This window comes from Electrona antarctica, assembly GCF_951216825.1.
Source record: "Electrona antarctica genome assembly, chromosome: 13".
NCBI lineage: Eukaryota > Metazoa > Chordata > Actinopteri > Myctophiformes > Myctophidae > Electrona > Electrona antarctica.
In genome coordinates this window covers 22,149,393-22,174,480 of record NC_136794.1, presented here as the reverse complement: position 1 = coordinate 22,174,480, position 25,088 = coordinate 22,149,393, and the positions used below count along the sequence as shown (strand labels likewise).

Below are 25,088 nucleotides of genomic sequence, written 5' to 3'. Positions count from 1 at the left end.
ATCTAGGGGGTTTTCATGATGCTGAATCCATTCCAAGCATTAGTTTTGCAAAATAAAACCCAACTCATTGGGCTAAAACGGCCATAGCCATTTGTGATGACGGATATGGCCGTTTTAGCCAAAGGAGTGTTTTTTGTGCAAAACTAATGCTTGGAATGGATTCAGCATCATGAAAACCCCCTAGATTGTCACATGCTACATAAAGCATGATGAAATTTTGACTTCTATAGGTTGTTAATGGTATGGTAAATGGTAAATGGTGCATTTACAGTATATAGCACCTTTATCCAATTACATTCACCCATTCATACACCGATTGCGGTGGAAGCCATGCAAGGTACCAACCAGCACATAGGGAGCAATTTGGGGTTCAGTGTCTTGCCCAAGGACACTTCGACATGTAGACAGGAGGAGCCGGGATTCGAACCGCCGACCCATGGATCATTGGACGACCTGCTCTACCTCCTGAGCCACAGTCGCCCCACATGGTCACATATTATGCCAATTAATAAAATTGCTCAACATATGCAAGTTGGCATCCGGCAGTGTCTACATGCTGGGGACCCATACTCAACATTTCTAACATAAAACCTTGGTGTACACAACATGTCCGGGTTCACATTCTGGCAAGTGGACTAATGCAGCGTGTTATATTCATCCTGCCCACCCTAGTTGGGGAGGCTAGAATGCTGCTACTTCCCAAAGACGTGGCCTACCCAGAGTATTCTTATTAGATTACTCTGGGCCTACCCTGAGTCTGATTATTTTGGACAACGCATCTGTTAACCACTTAAACCCAATACTTTGTTGACCTGGGTCTCTTTGTGCCGAAAATATTGATTGATTGATTGAAGTATTTATTAACAGTTTGCAGAATTACAGTACATTTCAAGCACTCAATACAAAAACCGTTAACTGTGAGTGGACATTGTGGTCCTATGTATTCAATGCATCAATATTTGTTTCGATGTGAGGTTGTAGATCTTTGTCTATGTTTGCCTATTTTCGATGTTAGCCTATTATAACATGCCCAAAGTAGGGAGTGTCCCTCCAATTAGGCATGATTGAAATGCAATCAAGCCTAATTTATTGGTTTGAAACAAAATAGCAGCATGACCACATGCTCAATATTAACAAAGCTTTGACATGGCTGTAATACTATAAATACATGTTTGTTCTCTTGTCACAGTAATGGACATGAAGTACTGTATACTGTATAGCATTGTATTATGTTTGGTTCAGTGATACAACAAAACTAAGCAAAAGAAAGGATTATGTATGGTAATAGAAAACAAGTTTCCTTAAATGTATGTGTATTTTCCTGCACAGAGGTGATTATAATAATTAATTGTGTCATTAATGCAAGTGAAACCCCTCGCTTGAGGATTTTGGAAATAATGAGTTCTACTTAGAATATAATGACCCTTTGTGGCACAATGCCCCCTCCCCCATAAGATCTTGGCTTTAGTTGTTCATCATATATTTCTGTTGCATCTGCAAAATTGTACTGTTTCCTGGGCTGGCTGGCAAGTGAATTGTTTATTAAAAGTATGCACCACAGAGGAGCTGCTGTCTTATCATTAGTCTATAATGGCCTATTTTCACACAAATAATAGTGAATGCATTTTTGTTCACACTTCTGCAATGCTATTGCCTGGAGGCAGAGGGGGTTTGCACTGACCTGAAACAACTAATTAAAATGGACAGTGCTATGCATGAATAAGATATTACACAGAATGACAGTGGGCATGAGAGCTACTTTGGAGCACAAGACATCAGTTTATCAAGCCTGTGAGTTATTGTGTTGTGTAGGGACGAAAGCTGTAGCTCATAACAAATATATTAACTAATTTACAGCAACAGCCTCTGAGACTGGTAAATTGCTCATATAAACAAATGTCGTGAAGTAATGAACTTCACACACTATCATTTTTCAGTAGTAGTTTTTGCAACACCAGAAAAAGTTGGTGGGTCTAGTCTGTCATATATGCTACTGTTGTATAAAGTTGAATTTACTGTACTGTAATGTATCACATTTTCCATAACTGTAAAGGAGCTGTCATCTAAACCAATATTCTCTCCTCATCGTCATCTGCTTTTATTTTTAACACAATTCCACATTTCTCTAATCAGAATCAGATAATCAGCTCTTTTTTTCATTGCCTCTTTATCTTTACAGCTTTTTCAGGAATACGTGCATGTAGACAGAAGTGCGTGGCATCTGTTTCTCATGTTCTGGAAGTCATACCCCCCATCACTGTCCTGGAACATGCTCCAATTAACAGAGCAAAAACAAAGACTACCATTTACATGTCTGTCTGTCCTGTCTGCCCATACTAAAGAAAGTCTATTTTGAGTCCAGACCACCTGAGACCATTATTTAAAACTGGCTCATGAGTTCTATAATTACTAGGCCTACACAATAATTTACAGGTACACATGTCCTTTAATCCCTGTACATCTGATTACTGAATTTAGAGATTCGTAAAATGTTTTTTATAAAAGCTTTGTATGGGTCTGTTTGATGTAAATAGCCTACATAATACATTTTCATAGCATGTAATAGATTTGCACTATAGGGTTCTATTACATCAAGTAAAGTGGATATGCACTCCACCAAAGCTATTACTTTTTATATCAACATATACTTGTTTTATGTTTTACCAGTGTACTTGCTTGTTTGAAAACATAAGTATACATTTTGATTTGGCTTCAGATTTTGTTATAATAAATCAGAGAGGGTTTAATAATCTGATCACATGTTGAAGATACTCATGTGTTTTTGTGATTGTGAACACAACCTTAACTGTGTCTCTGTAAATGTCATCTCACGTGTCGTGATTTAACTCTTTTTCCCCCCATAATGGGATGTAATGCATCACAACTAAAATAATAGTCTAAAATATTGAGTGTTCATTTAACTCAGAATATGAAAATTGACATGTAAAGTAAACTTTTACTAGTTAAATTGAAACTACGGATTTTGCTGTGTACAGTGTTGGAGCCTATGGCTGGGTGGGTATTGTATATCCCAAGATAAAACTTTTTCGATGTGTTTATCCAGTATCTAGCTTGGAGAGAAAACGTGTCATTTTCTAAATCATAAGCAAGTGTGATGCTGGAAGGCTCTGGTTTTAATGGGATCAGAGAATTGTGTACCGAGATGATTAAAATCTGTATTCTTTAAATATGTCAGGCAAAATCAATGATGGCAAGACCAACTCTTGTGCCTTATGGGTATCCTGGGCTTGCTGTGGATTGATAGAAAAATAATAATTAAGGCAAAATCACCACCTTAATTTGTTTTCCATCAGTCTCCTGAGAGATCATCTTTGCTGTGTCTTTGGTACCTCATTATACTTTCTAATCAAGACTCTTTAAAAAAATCCCCTTAAAGAGGACAGACTGTGTGCGTGCCCTTCCCCCAGCATGCCGCTTGCATTGCAATCGACTGCCACTTTATTATGTTACAAATGACCAAGGTAAGGCTGACATTTTGATTGCATGTGAAAAGCCTGGGCCAGGAAAACCTTTTATGATGATGCAACTCTGATCTGTTTGATCATTCTCTCTCCCAGTCTCTATGAAGGTTCTCCACTACAATCCAGGCATCTCCTGGCTGGGTTGACAAAATCATCAAATCATTTGTTCCTCTCACACTGTGTCTGTCGATTCAAGTATGCATGTGCTTCACCCCGTCCAGTCAGCAGCTCCCTGACTGCAGTGTCTGAATTGACCCAGTATAAGGGGAGGGAGAAGGGGAGGGATCAATGAACACAAGGGGATGGCGAACAAGCAAATAAGACTGTTTTAAATTACAAATGCTGAATAAGGATTTTCCCTGGCATCTTTAATTCAAGAGTGTCTTTGTGTCTTAATTACTGTATCCAATTACGTTGGGTTCATGTACAAATTGCTTAGGTACCATTTTCAAGACAGTCTAAACCTGGACTGAACATTAAAACTGCATTTCTGTTTTTACTAGGATATATACTAAAGAATGTTATATCTATGATTACAACTGACATGTTGCTACAGCTACAGTATGCAGAAATACAAGTACCAGTAGCACTATTATTTTACTATATGATTCTCATGCAAAGTTTACAGCACCTTGTACCATTCTATAGCTACAATATATATAAAAAGCTACCCACATCTTGTGCATCTCTGTGCAGTTATGTGGATGTGTGTTGATGGGTGTAATAATTTGAACACAGCATGGGATACAAGGTCTTGGCTTAGCCTGTTCCTGATTGTCTGCCTGTTAGTTCAAATAAAATAAAATTAGGAACAGACAGCTGTCTAGAATGAATAACACAGTTCTTTGACAGCCTACCCATATCATCCAGTTAATTGAATGTCCCCCCCCCACCCACACACACTCACACACAGGTTCTCAAACATGGGCCAGGGACCTAAGAATAGAAGATTAGATGTGTTTTCTGAATATTTAAACACTTGTAAACAAGTGTTACTCTTCCATATTTTGCTGGGGACCCCCTGGAACCCCCTCAATGACCCCTGGGGGCTACTTTGAGAAAAGCACACAAAAAATGTGTGCAAGGTGCAAGTGCAGCCAAACAGTTAACTGCCCAAAAACCAATAAAATTGTTATATCATAAATACTATACATTATACAATACAATATTAGATAGTAAATATTACACAACAATAAGAAAAAGCATAAAAATACTTGACCAGAAATCCAGAATCCGTTCTGCTAGATCAAATAGTTTCTGTTCTACCTCAGCTGTCATTACTAACTTTGTGCACTTGCTGACATGTTCAATGTCCCATTCACTGCTTGTGGACAAAAGTTTGCCTTGTAGAAGCTCTGGCTGACGTCACTTGAGTTTCTTGAAGTGAAGCTGAGCACTCCTTGAGAGAGAGGAGTCTCAATCCGCTGTTCCACATTCAGTCCCACTCTCTCACCCCGACTCAATTACTGACCAATTCTCTCTGTTCATCTGCTGCCACCGCACTCAAACAAAGCACACTTGGGAAGTAAATGAACACCGAACATTTTCCAATTCACACCTGACAGGAATACGTTGGTCGTCGTCGACAGCACGGTGAGTTTATTTGCCGCGTGTTTTAATCCGGGGGGAAGTTTGCTTGCTGTGTGATTTCAGAACGTGCAGTTTTGTCATTTCACTGATTCTACGCTGTGGATTGGCTAACAGCTAAAGAAGCTAACGTGAGGTCGCTAGCTGGCTGTAGCATCCTCTGTCTGTCTTCGACACTTGCTACGCTGCCTGTCTATCCAGTGAGCTCAGCAGGTTGATGACAACAAAAGTTGCCTTTAAATGTAGCACTGCTGTGAATGTCGTCATGGTACTTTACTTGCTGTTACTTTGTAGTCTCAGTGTTAAAAGCTAACTATTAAAAGGTGACGAGAGAGAGAGAGAGAGAGATAACTGTGTGCTCTCTCTCTCTGTCACTTTGAGTTGAGCAACTAGACACCGACCCCGGTGTACTTGTGAACGCAAGCAGCGCTGTCCGTTCATTCTTTTCAGTACATTGTAGCGCCGTTCCTGTCATTGTGTGGAATGTGGATCCTGATCCACTTCACAACGGGTAGCAAGACTTGTTGTCACTTGTCAGCCTTTCTCAAAAATAATTTAAATTGGCTTGGGTTATATTAATATCAAGTTGACTGAGCTGTGCTTCCTTTGCAAAAGAAAAAGAGAAGAAAGAAAGTCAAAAGTGGTGAATGAGACTGACTGCCGAGGAGTTTGTTTAATGGCATGAAATGAAACTATGCAATAAATACATATAACACTAGTGTTTGTAATTAGTATAATAATTTCATTCTGGATGATTTAACCTGGCTGTCATTAAGGATTAGTTTCGCATATCAGACGGACGATCCGCCCCGGTCGAGTCTAGTCGAGAGGTTCTCCTGTTTTATCTTTGTGTTGCTTACTTAGGAGAGCGCAGCTAATGCTGCAGCTGCGGTCTGGTTGAAATTTACCCTTGGCTTTGTGTTTATGACAATATCCTCCATTTTTCCTGCTCTTCTATAGCTAAACAACAAGCCACTCGCCATATTGGGGCACCCGTACAATATTATAACATCTATATGTATATGGTACTTTATATAATAAAGTTTATGAAACTTTAGGGAGGAAGACATGGAAGAGAGATGACCTTGCTTCGGTGTTGAAATTGTGAAAACAGTGTACTTACTTTCTGTCATACTGTTGAAGCTAACTTGTCACTGCAGTCATGTGACAGGTTGAAGTGTCTGACAGTTGATTTGATATTAGATTTTTTTTTCTTCTCAGGGCTGGCTGATCCTGTATTATTATTTTAACAATAGAGACGTTTTTGTCAATCTATTCTAGGGTACAAGCATGGTTAACTTCCCAGTGAAGTAGGACTAGGAGCACTGTGAGTGATTAGGGAAACAATAATAATGATATGACACTTATCCCTGGCTGTCATCATTGTCATGATGTCTCCTTCCTGATTCTGTGGACATTGTCTGGAGTTCATACAGCAACAGTAGGCTGTATAAAAACGGGTTCGTACTAGACTAGACTAGTCTGTCACCCGCTTGATCATTTGCTGTTCACAAGACAAGATGTTATTTGAGTAGTCCTTTTTTCCCCAAGAAATGTTATTCCAGGTTTGTCTGGTTCCCAACGCAGTGCACCTCAGTTTTGATCCTCATACAGTATTTTTGATCCTCATACAGTATTTTATGTGCACAGTAATTTCTGAACAAGAAATCCTATGTATTCCATGCTGCTGGTACAGGATTCTTTGTTTTTCAATAGTCTTGGATTTTAATGATCAATTAATTGATAATAACAAGCGGAAGCTACTAGTGCAGACTGTACACAGTCTGTCAAATGGCAGTAAACATTATTCCTGTTAAGGTCCATCATTTAAATGGCTTCAGTAGCCAAGGAAGCCAGATAAATCAGATTACAGCCTTGATGTGATATGCATGCACCCAGTTACTGCCAATGAATCAACCAATAACCAGATACACAGCTAGAAGGTCACTAAATTTGTCTCATATTTATTCAGAGCCCATGTCCTTGGAAACTGCTGCAGGCCCAGTGAACAATATTGCAGAGCGACAAATCACATGCTTCTAATGTGAGTTTTAAACACATAGAAAACATCCCTCAGCAACATGGCATTTGAATGTTTATAAAATTGCAGGGATTGTTCTTCAAGGATGGAAAGTCTCAGCTATAGCTCAAGGTTGCTAAATTGCTTGAAACAGCACTTTTAAATGTTAGCAGCCCCAGCGGTGTGATAAATACACTTTCAGCTCAATCATTATTTTCATATTCATCCACTTTGTTACAGACCTTTTCTTACAAGAAGCCTAATAAACCATCGTTAAGTACTTAGTATTTGCTAATTTAGTAGTATTGGATGCATAGTTAATACATACATTTACATTGTTAAATATAATTTCACCTGACCATGAGATATGACTGGCAGTGACTTGTGATAAGTAGGACAAGATGTGGTATAATATGCATTTACTTTATATGATTGTGTTTAGGATATAGAAGCCACAGAGGCCAATAGCCTCTCAGGCCTTGCTCAGGTTACCTTTGTCAAGAATGAAAACTCTACTAGTTTGTTTTTGTTTTATGTGCTTTTTCATATCATAGTAGGGAATCTAATCATTTGGATTTGGAATATTCATATTGCATGCTGCTCTGGTCTTTTTCCATCTATTGACTTCCAGGCTTACAGCAGCCAGACGCTACATATGCCTGTTTCTTAGTGGGTTCAGCAGGCCCTGTGTCGTGGACAAGGATGAACTGGGCCCATCACTAATTGCGGCAACCATTTTGATGGAGGACTGATAATAATTGTGTATTTTTGCCTGTTTCTCTGTTCATCCTTCCAATTCCTACCCTTTTCCACAAGCTTGCACTCATTAATCAAAGACGCTGAACTCCTGCTGAGGGCTGAGCAGGTCCATCAGAGTGGCAGCCAGTTTGCTGTAAAGAACAGTGCAGAGGCTCTTGACACATGAGCATAAATAAATCTAAGGTCTTCGTATGCAAACCCTGGAGGTTAATACTGTATAATTCAGTGTCCCCTCTTTGTCTTATATGATTGATGTTTTTAAACATTTAAAGCTGGATGGGAGTCCCTTTTGTAGGTCAGGGTTGACACTTTGTGATTGGGTGAGCATGGGGGAGAGGTATTAGGGGAGGTGGATTATTAGGAATATGTCAGGGAGATTACTCTTTTTCACTCATCTTCCACTCAGTCTATTTTCCTCTCCTCCTAGTGAAGCTTGTCATAAAGCTTTAGCTGAACGAGGGATGTTTCAGTGATTGAAGTGTTCCCCTCTGTGTTAATGGAGCTGATGTTTGCAATGTCAATGGTTGGGCTTATTTGTCCGTCTGTTTTGTATTTTTGTGCACCCTGAGCTGGAACTGCTGGCTTGTCACAAGTTAAACTGCAGGGATGCTGGCGACAGTGTGGAGACAGGGATTTGTTGAATAGACTATATTCATAATTCAGGGCCAGCTGGTGCAGGAGCAGCAGAGACATTCAGTGGCTATTATAAACCATTCCACTCACACACCAAGATTGTGCCTCAGCAGCCTCCTTTTATTTATTGATCTTTTTGCATTTAAAATCTGGTCACTGCTGCCACAAATGCTGGCCATTTTAGCTGTGCTAGGCATGCTTACTGCAGCCCCATTTTTGAATATTTAATTCTTGCTCAACATTGTGTGGCATGATAAGGGAATTGGGGAAAGTAGAGGACTCATTCCTTAAAAATGTTTGGGTCAGCACAGAGGCCAAAATGTTAGCATCCAACTCAGTTAATTGACTAGGCTCCTTTAATACGTGTTCTCTCCACATAGGAGATTGCCTTGCCATCACATAATTCTACCCCCCCCCCCCCCCCCCACACACACACACACACACACACACACACACCCCTCGAACAAGTAAACGTTCTCACATGTTCTAGTTTTAAAGAAACTTCTTGCTAACAGTGCAAAGTTAATTACTCGCTGATGTAAGGCAAGATTGAAAGGCTGTGCCAGCCACTGTAAACAAACTTCTTTTTTTATTGGATTAATGCTCCCAAGTGCTAGCCCTCTGTTTTAGCTGAGTGGTTTAAAAAGATCCACAGTGTGGATGGAGTGGATTATCAGGAATAATCTCTATGGGCAGAGAGGCGCCTCATGACAACGTATAGGCTTTCCTGCTGTAGGATTATTTATTTCTAATACTTTTCAATTTTAGTGATAGATTTTGTAGAACATAACCAAATGACATGCGTACAACAACATGCGTACAAGTTTGAAGAATTATATCACAGCTTTCAGTGTGTGTGTGTGTGTGTGTGTGTGTGTGTGTGTGTGTGTGTGTGTGTGTGTGTGTGTGTGTGTGTGTGTGTGTGTGTGTGTGTGTGTGTGTGTGTGTGTGTGTGTGTGTGTGTGTGTGTGTGTGTGTGTGTGTGTGTGTGTGTGTGTGTGTGTGTGTGTGTGTGTGTGTGTGTGTGTGTGTGTGTGTGTGTGTGTCCTATTGATCATCAAAAGGGTATGAAAAAATCTGCATCAAAATAAAAAAACTGCCCATCAAAGATAATAATATAAAGTGTGTGTAAGCAAAGAAGGCTGGCTATCAGTTAAAAGTGAGTGGCTTAGGTACTGTATGTGTCTGTCAGTGTGAATGCAAAGAAGACACAACATTTGACGTGCAAAATGTTCACCCCGTTCTGACTTTCCAGCGGTACACGGCTGTAATCCAACACAACTGTGAAGTTTGAGACGGAGAAAGAAACCTGCTACCTGGACACTGTTATTTATTACTCATTACTGTTTGCACACAGCTTTCTTTCTAGGCAGCCTCATGTCATTGTCTATTCTTTTAATGATTGCACAGAAAAGACAGCTCAGTAACATGAGGAGGCTCAGCTGTGCTGCAGTTCAAAGAGTTACCAGGGAAGACCTTTATTTGAGGCTGGGGGGTGACCTTTTTTGCTCTCAGCACTGGATGAAACATCCTAATATAAAAGAAACTAATCTCTCCTTTCCACTGATGTTCCACACTACAAAATGACACAGATGGGAGTTGCAGGAAGAGTCTGTAATAGGTGAGGTGCACAACAGTGTTGCTATTGATGTTGAGTCAAACACAGTCCTCTATGGATGGAAACCACTCTTCCCAGCATGTGTGATCCAAAATATTTTGAACTAATTTACAAAGGATATAGCAAGAGGGATGTTCAGCATCCTCCCGCTTAGAGCCCGACCGCCAGTGTATATCGGTCATTATGTAACTTTTGTCCCGATTTGTAACTACTTTAAATCTGGACTCCCTAATTTTTAGTCTTCAATCTGGATTTCAAAAAGTATTTATTTAAAGACGGTTACGCCGCGGACAAAGCCAACTCGAGTCGTGACAAATCATGACAATAAACACAATATTTTGGACCAAACAAATAATTACAAAGAAGAAAAACAACAAAAAAAATGTTGTAACCTGCCGTTTTTTTCTTCTTTTTAATTCTTTTCCTGGGCCCTGGTAGGGGGCGGGACTGCGACGCTCTATTATCTGGTTATATAAAAGAAAGCTCCACTTGAGTAAAGGTTTTATAAAAAAAAGATATATATATATATATATTTTATTTTTTATTTTTTTTCAATTTTTTTTTTTGGCTTTCGCCTTTATTTTATGGAGGGACAGACAGTAGGCTGACAGGAAATGGGGAGAGAGATGGGGGGGAAGACATGCAGTAAAGGCCGTCGGGATCGGGAGTCGAACCCGTGGCACACTGCCAGACTGGAATACCAGCCAAGGTGCCTGGACCACTGAGCCATGGCCCAGGCCTGTTTTTTGCTTATTAAGGTATATAATATGTATCATTTTCTGTAATAAACTTTTAGAAAATATAAAAAATGTTTCATAGATTAGAAAATCAGTCCATGGTTTAGGACTACACAACATCCACCATCAGTTGAATGGGACTGAGCAGGTCAGACTTCACGTTCTACATCCAGTCATGTTTTTTTGCCTTTTAATGCCTTTTAATAGGGTACAGTAATTAGACAGGAAAGGGGGAGAGAGATGGGGGGAAGACATGCGGCAAAGGCCGATGGGCTCGAGATTCGAACCCACGACATGCCATGAGGCTCAGCCGTGGCCCAGGCCCATCCAGTCATTTTCAATAGGCCATGTGGGCGCTGGACTATTGTGGCTCTTAACAGTTTGGATTATGGAAACTCCACAAGGACTGTCTTCACACAACAATTTTCTTAATCCAGAGCGATTATCAGTAAGCAAGAACAAAAACATGCATGGTAATACATCAAATACATAAAAATAGTCATCATGAATCATACATAAGCTAACCTAACAGTGGGTGCAGTACTTGACCCTAACCCTAACCTCCCAAGGGGCTCACACCTAAACCTAACCTTAACCCATGTCTAACCAATGACTAGTCTAAACTAAGTATGCACCCCCTAACAGTGGAATATCTATATAATTATGCGTATACACTATAGAGTGCTATGTCTAAGTTACATAAATTGAGCCTATGTATACGCGTCTATAAGGTCGTCGAGGCTAGGGCAAGTGATAAGATGGAGTCTGAAGAGTTGGGTTTTCAGACTACGGCGGAAGATTGGGAGTGAGTCTGCAGTTCTGATTTGCAATGGGAAGTGCATTCCAGACTTTGGGACGTAACATTAGTTTTCTGTTTTGCCTATAGACCTGGACTACTGTACCAGTGTACCATAGGGACAGCAATTCAAAAATATAATACTGTTGTTCCAACTTACGCGAAAGTGTGAAAAATGCAAATAGATGCAGTCAGGAACAAACCAGTCAAATGGAAATTTAAGAATGTAATCTATCCATGCTGGATTGCTGGTGATGATGTTTTATCTACTCTTAAAGACTTTAAACCCTTAAAGAAAAATATATAAATATATTTATTTACTTACTTTAATTATGTTGTAATAATTACATATTCATAGATGAGGCTTGTTACTTTGAATTGAAATAGTTTATTTTTCTGACTAAAGATGGTAAGATGGGTGGTAAACAGGCCTTTATCCAACTTAAAAACAGTATTTCCATTAGCATCTATGCGTTTCCTTTCCTAACATGTGTTCTCATGTTTTCCTCAGATGGTTTTCATTTCCACACATCTCACTTCACAGCGGAAAACACAAGGGAATTTGTGATAGTTACTATCCCTGCTCTCATGGTTGTCATGTGTAAAACTTTACTGTGTTATATGTAACCTGAGAGTTTGTGCCAGTAGTGTAATTGCAGGGTGGGGATGGGGGAGATTGGATCACAGAAAGAGAGAGTCCCACATCCATAGAGGATTACGGATATCCAGGATAGGTTTATTAAAAAGGCAAAGCAGGCTGTGAGTGTCTCACTGAATAAAACCCCCTTCTTTCAGTGAGACAAGAGGACTAATTCCTTAGACTCCATTAATTGGCTTGAAGCCATTTCGAAAGGAGAATATAGGCAAATGCCTACAGCAATCAAAGCCAGATTGCAACAAATGAAGGCAAATAGCCTGAACTTGCATGAAAAACATGAGGGACCACCTTGTTTGACTTCCTCAGTAGCAGCAGTCACTTCCTAGAGAGGCATTAGTCATAGAGCTTTATCAAGGAAAAAAGGTAGGTTAAATAAATTACAAAACTTTTGTCCAGTGGCTAAGAATTATTTATCATCATGATTGATTTATGATAATCTTTGGCATTATCAGTAGTCTCAACTAGATTTGGCAATCCATTACAATATGGAACATCTCATTGTAGGTCTGCAATGTTTAAGACAGATTGGACTAAGGATATTTGAGTGATGCGTTGAGGGCAGGCTGGAAATCGCATAGTGTACTGTGTACAACGTCTGTTGCTGACACTGGTGTAAAACTGGCCCAGCACTTCATTTCCTTCGCATTCCAAACAAAATGAACCCAGATGGAAATGCGTAAATAGTAGAAATTTGCTGGCTGGTCAGAAATGTTTGCTGTGCTTACACAAGTGTTGTCGTTCTTGTGATAAAATCTCCTGAGCATGATAGTTGCTTTGGCAGAGGGTGCTTGTTAGAAAGGGCTTATAGTGTGGTATGGCTGTACTTGGACTAATTTCAAGACAGAAGCTTCAGCTGGAGATGCAATGGCTTTGCTCGAGATGCATTTTTAGAGAGAAAAAAAAAGATTGAAGTACTTACCAGTATGTCTACATAAGCTGTTCTGTAGAACACCTTTTGTTTTATCATGCCACTTACTGGACTCCTCAGTTCAACATTTTGTCTGTAAAGCTGCCCAATATGCTACTGTAGTTCTCATTCAATAGTCTGTATACATTTTCTCTGGAGTGTGTTTGACCATGTCCATGTCTAATGCAAATGACTCTTTTTGGTGTTTCATAAGGCCTGGTAGTACTTTGAGTTGCTGTTGATGTCTGAATGGATAAGTCATCTTCCCCTGGGGGCCTTGGGCTGTTCCAAATTTGCATTTTTATTTTATTTTCATGGAGCTTTCAGAGCCGAATGATGCCGAATGAATAAATCAATAAAATCCAGCAATTAAGCTGACAGTGTTGTCTTGTGTTTCAGGTGCAGAGCAGTGATGTCACAGAACTGACGACAGTATTCTACAGTAAGTTGTCTGGTCTTCAACTACTGTACCTGCCAGTATAAACAGTTTAACTCTGTTTTCTGAAGATGCTCTGCTCATTTTGCATTACAAAAATCATTTTGCTTTGTTAAATTACATATTGTAGGGAAGAAGTGGAAAGGCCAGTCTTGGCGGAACTCTTCAATTTAAAAGTATTATTTAGGTACAGGATTAGAATTTTCCAATTAGGCTGAGATTTAACAAGTCCCTCTTTAATGGAATTAGTTTGCACTACATTACACTTTGCTCTTAGTTTGTGGATTTCTAATTAGTTCCCATCGTGCATAGAATTAGTGTCTGTCTATTTAATTTAAGTTTTTTTGTTTTGACTTTTGGGTTATTTTTAAATAAATTACTGTCACCCATACATGGGATAATTGGTGGGATTTGAACAGTTCTTTGCCTTTCTGTTTTATATTTGAAGAGCCACTCTGCATACACTAGCTTTGAACAGTTGTTGCTTGGCTGCCTTTGTAAATTGTATTGTTTCCCCCTTGACAGTGTCAGTAGGGATCTTTAAGCCTCAGTTCCACTCCTATCAGAATGTGTGACTTACAGCACTAGTTGTACAGCTCTCCTCTGACTGTTGCAATTACTACAACATTGTGTGAGTTATTTGTAGTACCATGCATGTCTTTTAAATCTTTTACACGTTGAGAATGTACAGTCCTCCAGACTTCCACTGAAACAATGCATGTGGCTGACTGTAAAATATATATACATAAAACAAGTGAGTTATTGCTCTCTCCGATCCGGCATCAGATACAGGTGTCAGGTAGGCTCTAGTCTAGTACATTTCACGGGTAGCAGGACAATGTTATTATTGGACTTCCCCTTTCCACTTGGCTGCTTATTGTGCTTCTGAGAAATGTGAACAATCTTGGCGCACAAAGTCCACACGGTGCAAACTAGACACGCTCTTTACCTCCGAAAAATCTGAGGTGGAGTCGATAAAGAAAGAACTCCGACGTGAAATAATGACATTGTTCACATGCCTTGCTCAATGTTGAACTTCCGCTGTAGAGGCAAGAAGACAACTACCACCTGATCCACAGGAAAAGCCTATTAGAATGTTTATGCGGTTGACCCTGGCAGGGGAGAGGTCACGCAATGCCGACTAACTGTGCTGGAACGGCAATGGGGGGAAAATGAGCCAGCCGGGAGGAATCCTATCATCTCTGAAGCTGGCCGTCCTGTGGGTGTAATAGAAACCTCCCAGGATTTACTACGGTTGTTATCAGTAACCTCCAGTTTACCTATGGGCCCCACCCCACGACACTTCCACCAGAGAGGCAGCTGGCTGGGGGTGGAAAAACAAGAGAAGATGAGAAAAAGGGAAAAGGTGTGGCGAGGAAGAGCTGAACTTAGGAGAATAGGGTGTTAAGAAGTGAGACATGATTAAAAAAAGGTCTGACGGAGATGACTGTTGGGGTGGTGAAGGCATGAAGTGTAGTGGAGATGCAAGGATGAAACACGTTGAGCTCTGTGAGCCAAGGAACGGAGGAAAAAGATAGAAGCAGAAGCTCTATGGTGTGTGTGTGTGTGTGTGTGTGTGTGTGTGTGCGTGCGCGTGTGTGCGTTAACTAAAAACATTTGATGACCTCCTACAGTTAACGGTGGTGGCTTCAAAGAGCAGGCTATTTTCTGTGACTGGCCCTGAATGGCTAACAGATTGCTGTGGCAGTGCAATATGATGGTGGTAGTAAATACTGGAGCCCACTCTTCCTGCTGCTCAGTGCTCTGAGCAAAGCGCTGTTTTGTTTAGTGTGTAGAGGGGTGGAATAGAAAGTGATCCTGAAGTGGTGAAAAGAACTCTGTCAGATAAATCATTAACTAATGCAAGTGATATAGCTTTATTACATGGGTTAAAAAAAAGACCTAAGATTTGGGTCACATGGCCATGCAACCTTTCCAACTATTAGGATTCACTTTATACATACTGCAGGCCCTGCAAGGATTATTGGAGAATAAGCGCAAGCGGCTATGTGGCAGGGAATTTGGCAGTAATATGAAAGTGAAATGACAAAAGTAATTATTATAAAACAATGGGAAGAAAACATGAAGAAAAGGGATGAGGATAATAAATTATTTTGATATAATGGTCTAATGCTTAAACTTTCAGGACTTAAATCTCTTCCCCATGCTTGTGGCTTACACATGTCAGACCTTGTGCTTATTTGTGCACTGACGGAAAGGGTAATTCCCCTCTCTTCTGAAGGGCAAATACAGCATATAGAGAAATACTGTAGCTCAATGAAACGTGTGCCATGATGCTCATGAGTCTCTGGCTTCACTGCAGTCTTTTGAATAAAATTGCTTTTAGTTTTTGTCATGTTTTAGTCATTGAAATATGTTGCTTATAGTCTAGTTTTAGTTGACTAAATATAAAGATTTTAGTCAGTTGATTTTCATTTTGGTGGGCCTTCATGGAGTTGTGTTTATACCTAGCTGTGTGCCATAAATATTTGCATCTAGTTTTATTTGTTGACGAAATTGTCATTGTATTTATTCATAGTTTTAGTCATTAGGTTATCTTTTAGTTAGTTTTTATTTAGTTTTCGTCAGTGAAAAAAAAGCAGTTGATGAACATTTTTCTGCCAACAAAATTAGCAATGCTTCACTGTCACACTTGATTGTAAGTCATCTGCAGCCAGACAATTGAACTAGGGACATTTGAAAACGTCTGCAGAGGTATGTATGAAGATTATTTTGTGTGCGGAAGCTTGTGTCAGTGTGGCTCTTCCTCTTAACGGGGCTCAGCCTGGGGGAGGGCTGGGGTTGAGGGGACCAGGGGCTCACACATGGCCTCCGCTCTTAAGTGCTGTCTCACCAGCAGATAGAACAGATCCCACTGACCCCACTGTTAAACCTCCTTGTCAAGAAGAGAGACATGTCTTTTCGGAGATGCTGCTGTCGTCTCGCACCCCTCCTCCCTCGCTATCCTCCCGAGTGCCATTTCAGTTGCTGGTGGAGCGATCGGCTAACACAGACTTGATACATCTACAGCATTTAGATCCTATCTGATGTGTTGCCGGTTGCATTTGGTCCTCTATTCGCCCTGCTGTGTGTAGATGGGTCATAAGCGCCCTTCTTTCATGTTCCCAGCCACTTACTTTGCTGGGGAACTGATGATGCTTGTTATGGATACCATGACCAACACATGGTGTCATAGAGGCCCGGTCTGACATGGAGGCACAGTATATTCCTATGCGTGAGACCCTTTGAGAATAAATATTATTACTTGCGCAAGCAGAGCGTGCAAGTAATGTTTTTTGTCCGGTGCTCCGATGCGTATGTCCCGTGGCAGCGTATGACGTAATGATTAATTTGTGCTTGATATGGCATTGGTGTCAGATTACATACATGTATACATAGGGGCATTACCTTTAATCCACCCGACACTGAAACATATCATTATTACGTCACCATCAAGGGTCAGTTATACGCTGGCATTGGTACATATCTTCATTACGTCATACGCAGCTACGGACATAAGCATCAAACGACCCAAGTAACCACAGTATACTGCTAATCAACTTACAAATTACATATACATATATACATAGAGGCATTTTCTTTAATCCCCTGACACTGAAACATATTATTACGTCACCATCAAGAGCCAGTTATACGCTGGCATTGGTACATATCTTCATTACGTCATACGCAGCTACGGACATAAGCATCAAACGACCCAAGTAACCACAGTATACTGCTAATCAACTTACAAATTACATATACATATACAACTTACATATACATATATGTAATCTGAAACCTATCTTTATTACGTCACCATTGCGAGCCAGATATTTGAAAGTTCGTAGCGGTTGACAGTACTTGCGCGCTCTGCTTGCGCACTAGTAGGTAATTTGTGGCCTACTTGTGTGCAAAGCGCAAGTAGGCACTCGACAGAGTGCAGTTCTAGTTATATATAAAATGACAAGTTGTGGAATTTCTATTGCTTTTGAGCCTGAGCTGATGATTTGATTTGGCCCTTTTCTTTTTCAGCTACATTGTCAAACTCAAATTAGGCTGACTGTGATCTTACAGAGGACTAATTACACAGTTGGTATTTAAAGCTGAGGGACGAGCTCCAGCCAGCTGCAGCCACAGAGGCTAATTTGTTGTCAATAAAGTAGAATTAATCATGTGTAACCCCCCCTCCCCGATGGGTTAAAGGTCACTGTAGGCTTGGGCCCCGGGATAGTTGTGGCACATTCTACGTGGAAGATATTGTTTGAGGATTGCAGACCCATAAGGCATAAGGGCTTCTCTGTGGTGTGGTGTGCAGATGGCGTGGAAGAAAATTGAATTTTCTTTAGTATCTTTACGTAGTTATGGCCAGCTGCCTGCCATTCACCCCCCCCCCCCCCCCTTTTTTTTTTTTTTTACTGCTGGCATCGAGAGTCCAGCAGAGGCCAGGGGATTTTGTTTTCCTCTCTCTGACTAAATCAATACACAACAGAACAGATATTGTGTTGTACAAAATAAATATCCTAAAGGAGCAATGCCCTGACAATTTGGCCCAAGAACAACGGATCTATCCCTGCTGGGTTTGTCATGTCCATTTGCTCAATGTTCTTCTCACCCCTCATTTTTGCTCTTCCATGTCCACCGTGTGAGAGTGAAGAAGAAACGCCTTGTCCTCCCCCACCCATAACGCAGATCTGAAAGGGCTCAAATAATATCGATGCTAATAAAATGCTTTCCATCCTCGGGCTGCATAAATGCCACTTAGCCGGATGAGGGATCATGCTGGCAGCAGCTTGCTGTGTCTACTGAGAGAGGATCTGTGCCATCAGCGCTCAGATGCACGTAGAGGTGACGCCAAGGTGAACGCAGACATGTCAAATGGTTGAAAATCATTGATATTCTGACTCGAAGGCTGCAAATGTCTCGGTGGCAGATGGAGTCTTTGTCAGGGAAAGAAAAATGGCATCTCGGGAACATCAGTGCTGTTTTCCCCATATCAGCTCTGCTGGCGAACGGTGACCTTCCGCCGCTCACAGGGATCCCTGCGCACTTTGATCAATTATCTTCACTGCCATTGTTTACTAGGCAAGTGGAAAAGGATTAAAATGTCAATTTTTAGGGGAGACGTTGTTTGTGCAGTCGTGAGGCAGCCTTTGTTGGTGCAGAAAGATGAGATCAAGTGTGTGGCTGGTTAAACTGAACTTTATCATTGTCAACTGAGGGGAGATCTGGGTCCATCCCCTTTTGATTAAATTGGTCAGCGGCCTAGCATTTGTATTTTCTCATTGTCTGAGTTTAATTTGAAGTTAATGGTATCACAGAGTATTATGACACATGATTTTCTGTAACAATGCACCCATTTTAAACCAACATAGTTAGTAGCCTAGCCTAGTCGTAATCCTGTGTGACCATTAGGGTGTTCATGAGAATAAAATGTACACTAAACTGCAGTATATAAAATATATTCACTTATGTACAGGAAAACCACTGCATGGAAAGTGTTTTCATCCATCCATTTTGCCTTGTCAAACAATTATTATAATGGATTTGACTGAACCTCTACCTGTCTAACCTATACCTGATCATTAACATCATTAACATTTTTAATGGATTACTCCTAATGGCTTCTCCAGACTTGGCTATATAGCATGGTATCGCATTGATGTTTAGTTTAGTCTCTTTCCATTTGCGCCACTTGATTCGTAATGTGAAATTCGCATTACGATGTGAATGAGGTTCTCTCTGCTTAAAGTGTATGATAAATGTGTTTATAGAAACAATCCAAATTCTGTAAGAAATGTGGGCTATTCTGGCCTGCATATGCTGAATGAAGCTGTGATATGCAATCATCATTCTTGTTTGAAGCAAATTCAAGGTAGGAGAAAATACTGAAAGGTCAGGGGAAAGAAATGAGGAAAAAGAACAAACGATGCAAAAAGCAAATGACACCGGGACCTCAGTTTAATATGTATGTACTTCAGCTTGATGGTTGATTTCATTAGCGGATCTCATTGTTATGCATCGACTGTTCTCCTGCAGCAAAAATGAATATTGTATTCACATGGCCTGAATATTCAGGAGGAAATGTTTGGATTTAGATGGCATTTACCATAAGAAAAAGGCTGTATTGCTTCCCTGCCCCCAATGCCACGAACAATTAATACCATTGTATCGATTGTCATTCGCTCCAGATGTTGGATAATTTGAAGAAGAGTGTTTAATTTCCCTTGTTGATTTGGTTTGGGTTTCCAGGTGATGCTAGGGAGACTTTCTTCTAACCAAACATTGTACCCTACATCTCTTGTACAGGTTTCAGCACTTTTCTACTAGGTTTGCATATAGTATACAGGCAGTTGCAGACAGTATGGTGGGTGTCTTTTAATTTCCTTTCCTATATACTACAGTATATAGACATTTGGGTGTTTGTGTGATGTACAGAAAACAAATCACACCTGTGTGAAGTGAGGGGCGCTCTTACATCATACAACATATACATCACATTCCGTGCTCAGCCAATCAAATAATCACAAATGTAATTCCGACCAATCACAATTTGCGTCTTCACTTTTCTGTCCTCACTTTTTGTCTTCAATGTTTCTATTTACACAAACACGGAAAACTGGGCATAGGAGGGGCTAGCGCCCCTCACAAACGGTCAAAATTTTTGTAAAAAGCTAATTGTACATTGTCACCACCAGCTCTAAAACATTGGGTCACTGACAATGGAGGTCAATTTTATGAAGCTGTTAAGTATGCTGTTGTACTACTTTACAGAGTGATTAACCTGCCACCGTGCCATAGTGTCTCATGTTTACGGTGCCATTTATAAATGCATCACTTTAGTCAGGTAAGGAAACGCAAACAGTCTCATGAAATGGATATTATAGGGAACCTTTACCATCGTTGGATTGTAATCAATAATGGCTCTAAGTGCAGAAAAGTCTTGCCCTCCAAATCAATCAATTTAAGCCTCACATTAAAGCTTGCAGTAATATATGGGGTAAAAAAAACAACAATTGTGTCTTAAAACCCATTCTGGACGGGAACCCCTTTTGGTGTTTTTATTGAAAAAATTCAAAAATAGCAGATGATACAAGCTCATAGCGCGCCACCGAGTGGCACGCTACGAGCTTGTAGATCTGCTATTTTTGAAATATCGTGAAAATGTGGCACAAATCTTTGAATATAATATTCTTTCAGAAGACTTTTTATTTCGACGTCAGGTCTAAATGGGTTAAGTGCATGCATATACACCAACGTCATATTTAGTTTCAATTGACATCTTCAGCCAACCATGAAACGGCACTGGTCTTTCTTCAATGCTATATCAATCTAAAGAAGTCCTCTGTATGAGTGCACTAATTGCCTGGTAGTAATTCTGTACAATTTAAACTTTTGCAACTTTTGTACATCGAGTACCATTTTGAAAGTAAAAGAGTAGGCCTGCTTCCTAAACATATGAGACTGTTGTGATATTGGAAACCAAACCTGGGTTACAGCAGTTCTTTTCCCCCTCTCTGTGTGGAGGGTGATATTACCCTGCCATGCCAGGCACCTGTCCTCCCCTGTTTCAGGCCTGACTGCACACAGCTTTCAGAGGGTAGTGCTCATCGAGGTGCGGTAACAGGAGCTGTGTGGAGCATTTTCCATTAGCGAGGCACTCTGTGTGTGCGAGGTGCTCTGTTTCACACAATCTTCATACAGCGTCCCCTGCTATGACAACAATAACAAGGACAGACCCTGCTCTTTATTGGGCTTACAGGTGGTAGCCTAGTTTATCGGAAATGTGTTCATATTGGCTTGCTCGAAGCCAAGCATACCCCATCCTAGGACGAAATCTAAATGGTGTACTTGAAAGGAAGAAAGTGCTTTATTTATATAATTTTACCAAGGCTAAATGTTATTTTCTTGACTTTTTGGCTGTCAGAAGTGACTGTAACCTGATGATGCAGGCCTGACACCGAAATGGCTCCAGCCTGATGCAGTATGCAGCTAAATTGAGAGTTCTGACAGTCTGTTGTCAGAATGAGTATAATGTGGCTTACACTGTGTTGGAGTGTGAAGCAGCGCCCGGTGTGAGTGCCATTCAAACAGTGGTCAGTCATACTGTACGTGGCCACAAGTGGTGGAGGAGCGCAACAGTGGTTTAACATGCAGATGAGCACCCCTTAACAGTATACGCACTAAGTTTACAATACACTTTTAGGTATTTACCTTCCAGACTGGCACCATATGTATATATATCATGTAAAGGCAACATACATACACTCAAAATGACTGTTTGATGGTGGGTTAAGGGTTGGGTTTAAATTTAAATTTGCAGGCTAATTAATACAAAGCTGTCACACTTTAAAGAATCACGTTGACAACGAGCCCATCCCTGCACAGTTGAAAGCTACTGCTTTGAGATAATGATGTGTTTTTCAAATAGGCCTTGATGTGCTATGGCTGCCTGTGACCACAATAGCCTCTGGTGCAATAATATCTTACAGCTATGAAATGACTTCCTATTAAGTGTGTGTGTGTGTGTGTGTGTGTGTGTGTGTGTGTGTGTGTGTGTGTGTGTGTGTGTGTGTGTGTGTGTGTGTGTGTGTGTGTGTGTGTGTGTGTGTGTGTGTGTGTGTGTGTGTGTGTGTGTGTGTGTGTGTGTGTGTGTGTGTGTGTGTGTGTGTGTGTGTGTGTGTGTGTGTGTGTGAGAATGGACAAGAACAGAGCAAGCAGACATGATGGAAATATTCGTTTTCTATAGGAGATGGAGCTCTGTTTTAGTGAAGAGGGCTCAGAGGCAGACAGGAAATTAGTTATTTTCTCCGCACATTCATCAAAATAAAAATAGTCTGAGTATCCCAAGTGACTCGCAGCCCGAACACACACTATTGAAGCCACTGCTGCATGCACCATGCGCTTAGTGTGAACTCTCCGATGAATTTCAGGTTTCTTTTGTTTTTTTCCCCATTTGAATACTGTTAACCACTTAAGCCAGTATATACTTCATACGTAGTACATCAAAGAGCCGATCTGTGACGCGTTGAGTGCTTGTAGATCTGCTATTTTGTGTTTGCCTATTACGACATGCCCATACTAGGGATTCTGAGGTTCATCTGATTAAATCCATTACTGTGTTCTCCTCATTTAGGCTACTGTAAAGCTTCTTCCCCTCATGTCGAAACTGCTGTCTCTCATTTCCATCACGCAAGAACTAACAATCGATTCACAACATGGCCTCTTCAGTTTTGTAACCTTCACATGTTTCTTGAGCAAAACTCTCAATGTATAACACAGTTCAAGTATGGGGGACGACTTGAGATGACAACACTGTTAGACATGTGTCTCTGTCACCTCTGCCCGTGATAACCTTTGATTTAATGGCTTACAGGCATAGTGTCGACAGAGGTTGCTTGTGTGCCAATGATTCAGTCTGTGCCTCTTGTTCAGTGTGAGTCTGAGAGCATGGATAATGAAGTGTTTTTTATTTTGAGCGTTCTTCACCCTATTGTTTCGTGCTGTGAAGTGTGATATCTGTGAAGTGATGGCAGAGATCAGGAAATTACAAGTTACCTTTTTTGAGTGGTGTAAACCACTCCTACAACTGGCTTTTGTGTGCAGAAAAAAATGAGCATGGTTGCTATGTTCAAAATAATTTCTGACGTAATTAAATCACACCCGGGTGAACTGGATGACCGTAGCAACCATGGTCATTTTCTCTGCACAAAAAAAGCCAGTTGTGAAATCACATCCAGGTGTGATTTCATTACGTCAGACATTACGTCAGACCACAGCTGATCATGCTATATAAAACCTTACACCACTCAGTTCACACGGGTGTGATTTTTTATATGAGCAAAATGATTTTAATTGAACTGATGACATTTGTTTAAATTGCTACCAATCTTTCAAATGCTCTGTTATTCAGTATTATTGATCAACTACTGTTGATCTTGATTATTCTAACCGTTTGGAGTACCTGACAGGCTGACAACTAAATAAAAGCGATTTGATTCTCCACTGTCATAGTCACCAGACAAAGGCCACTATTATTATCATAATTCAACCTCGCCTAACCCCAGCCAGGCCCTCCCCGCTTGCTTTCAGCATGAAGCTATGACTATATCTGTTCAAATTGTGTTTATAGCTTCTAAATTGACATTTGCTTCCTGCTCTTGGCCAGCTCATGGCAAACCAGAGGTCTGGGTAAGTATCTTTCAGAGGAAATTAGGCCAATTGTGAGTCTCTCTACTTTATTCATAACATCTGAACAAAATACAAAGATAATATTTGCCTGCATACAGTATATCTCACGGGCACATCGTGTTAACTGATCATTTAAACAAGTGGTTTTCAACCCTTTCAATATCAAGGGACACTGTTTCGGCTTTTGAGCCACAGACCACCATTTGATGAGATTTAGCCTCTCAGACCCAGACCCAAGTCTTAGAATAGTTTGTCGTTGGATAAGATTTTGTCCACAATTCCATGCTATTATTAATGGTGGTACCATAGGAGAGAGAACAGGCAAACGTTGATAAAAATATCAATTATACATTCTCTAATTGTGTAGACTTCATGTAAATTAAGTAATGCAGGTGTTTAACAATAATTTAACTCTTGTAAAGGTCCATTTGGTTTCATTTAATGCCATTTTTGTAAAATAATATTGTTTGAAAAAAATCTGCCTAATGATGATGTCACTGGTGGACGGGTTTCTGAACTGCCCACAGCCCTCCTATGAGACACAGACAGAGTAGAAATATATTGTGCCATTTTATCATGATTATTAGTGAGGACCTATTATATGAAGATAGGTTGAAAAGTGGTGAAGTGGTCCTTTTAAGTGATGCTGGCCTGGGTCAAATATTCCATTGATTCTAGGCAATTATTTCAGCGTATATATCGACACATTAAAATCTTTTGCAAATGACCTTGTATCGTTGACACCTGTGTACCTCTGGTTATTATGAGCATGTTGCTCCTTTCAAGGCATCCATTCCAGGTGTGTTCACTCACACAGGATTAGAAATACTGTAATTGACAAGCCAAACTGAACACAGGCCTTTGTCATCCAATTGGCTCTATGTTTTCATCCTCTAAAGTCTAAAGAACTGTTTTCTAGCAAAGGTGCAATGACCTTGTGACTTGTTTTGCACGTGCTTGCAGTTTTTTAATCAAGCTCTTCACATCAGATGTGTGTATTTTTTTAAGGCTGTTCCACTTCCATCCAGGCAGGAATTAAAACGTTAAAAAAAATCCTTTACTAGGTAGTTTTCAGTTTTTGCTGGTGATGCAGACATTTCCTCCTCCGCTGATTATAAATGCAAATTCCTCACATTAACAAAATGTGCTTTCGTAGTATAAGGTTACGCCAGGTTATAGGCTTTAAGATAATTGGTCTGTTTCGGCACACTAACCACAATAAATACAATGCTTCTTGAATGAGACAGGTAATAGCAGTACTGTA

At 40.4% G+C, this 25,088-nt stretch overlaps 1 protein-coding gene across 7 annotated transcripts in view; it reads left to right on the top strand.

The window, feature by feature from the left end:
• The first annotated feature begins 4,795 nt into the window (after positions 1-4,795).
• The window catches only part of baz2bb (bromodomain adjacent to zinc finger domain, 2Bb), a 73,867-nt gene continuing 53,574 nt past the window's right edge, over positions 4,796-25,088 (top strand). For 5 of the 7 annotated variants that reach the window (XM_079519110.1, XM_079519109.1, XM_079519113.1 and 2 more), the window contains exons 1-2: positions 4,797-5,075; positions 13,597-13,639. The gene's annotated coding sequence lies outside the window, so the exon portion shown is untranslated. Of the gene's footprint in view, positions 5,076-13,596; positions 13,640-25,088 lie in introns of all 7 variants that reach the window. The other 2 variants (XM_079519111.1, XM_079519112.1) reach the window with 1 other exon arrangement.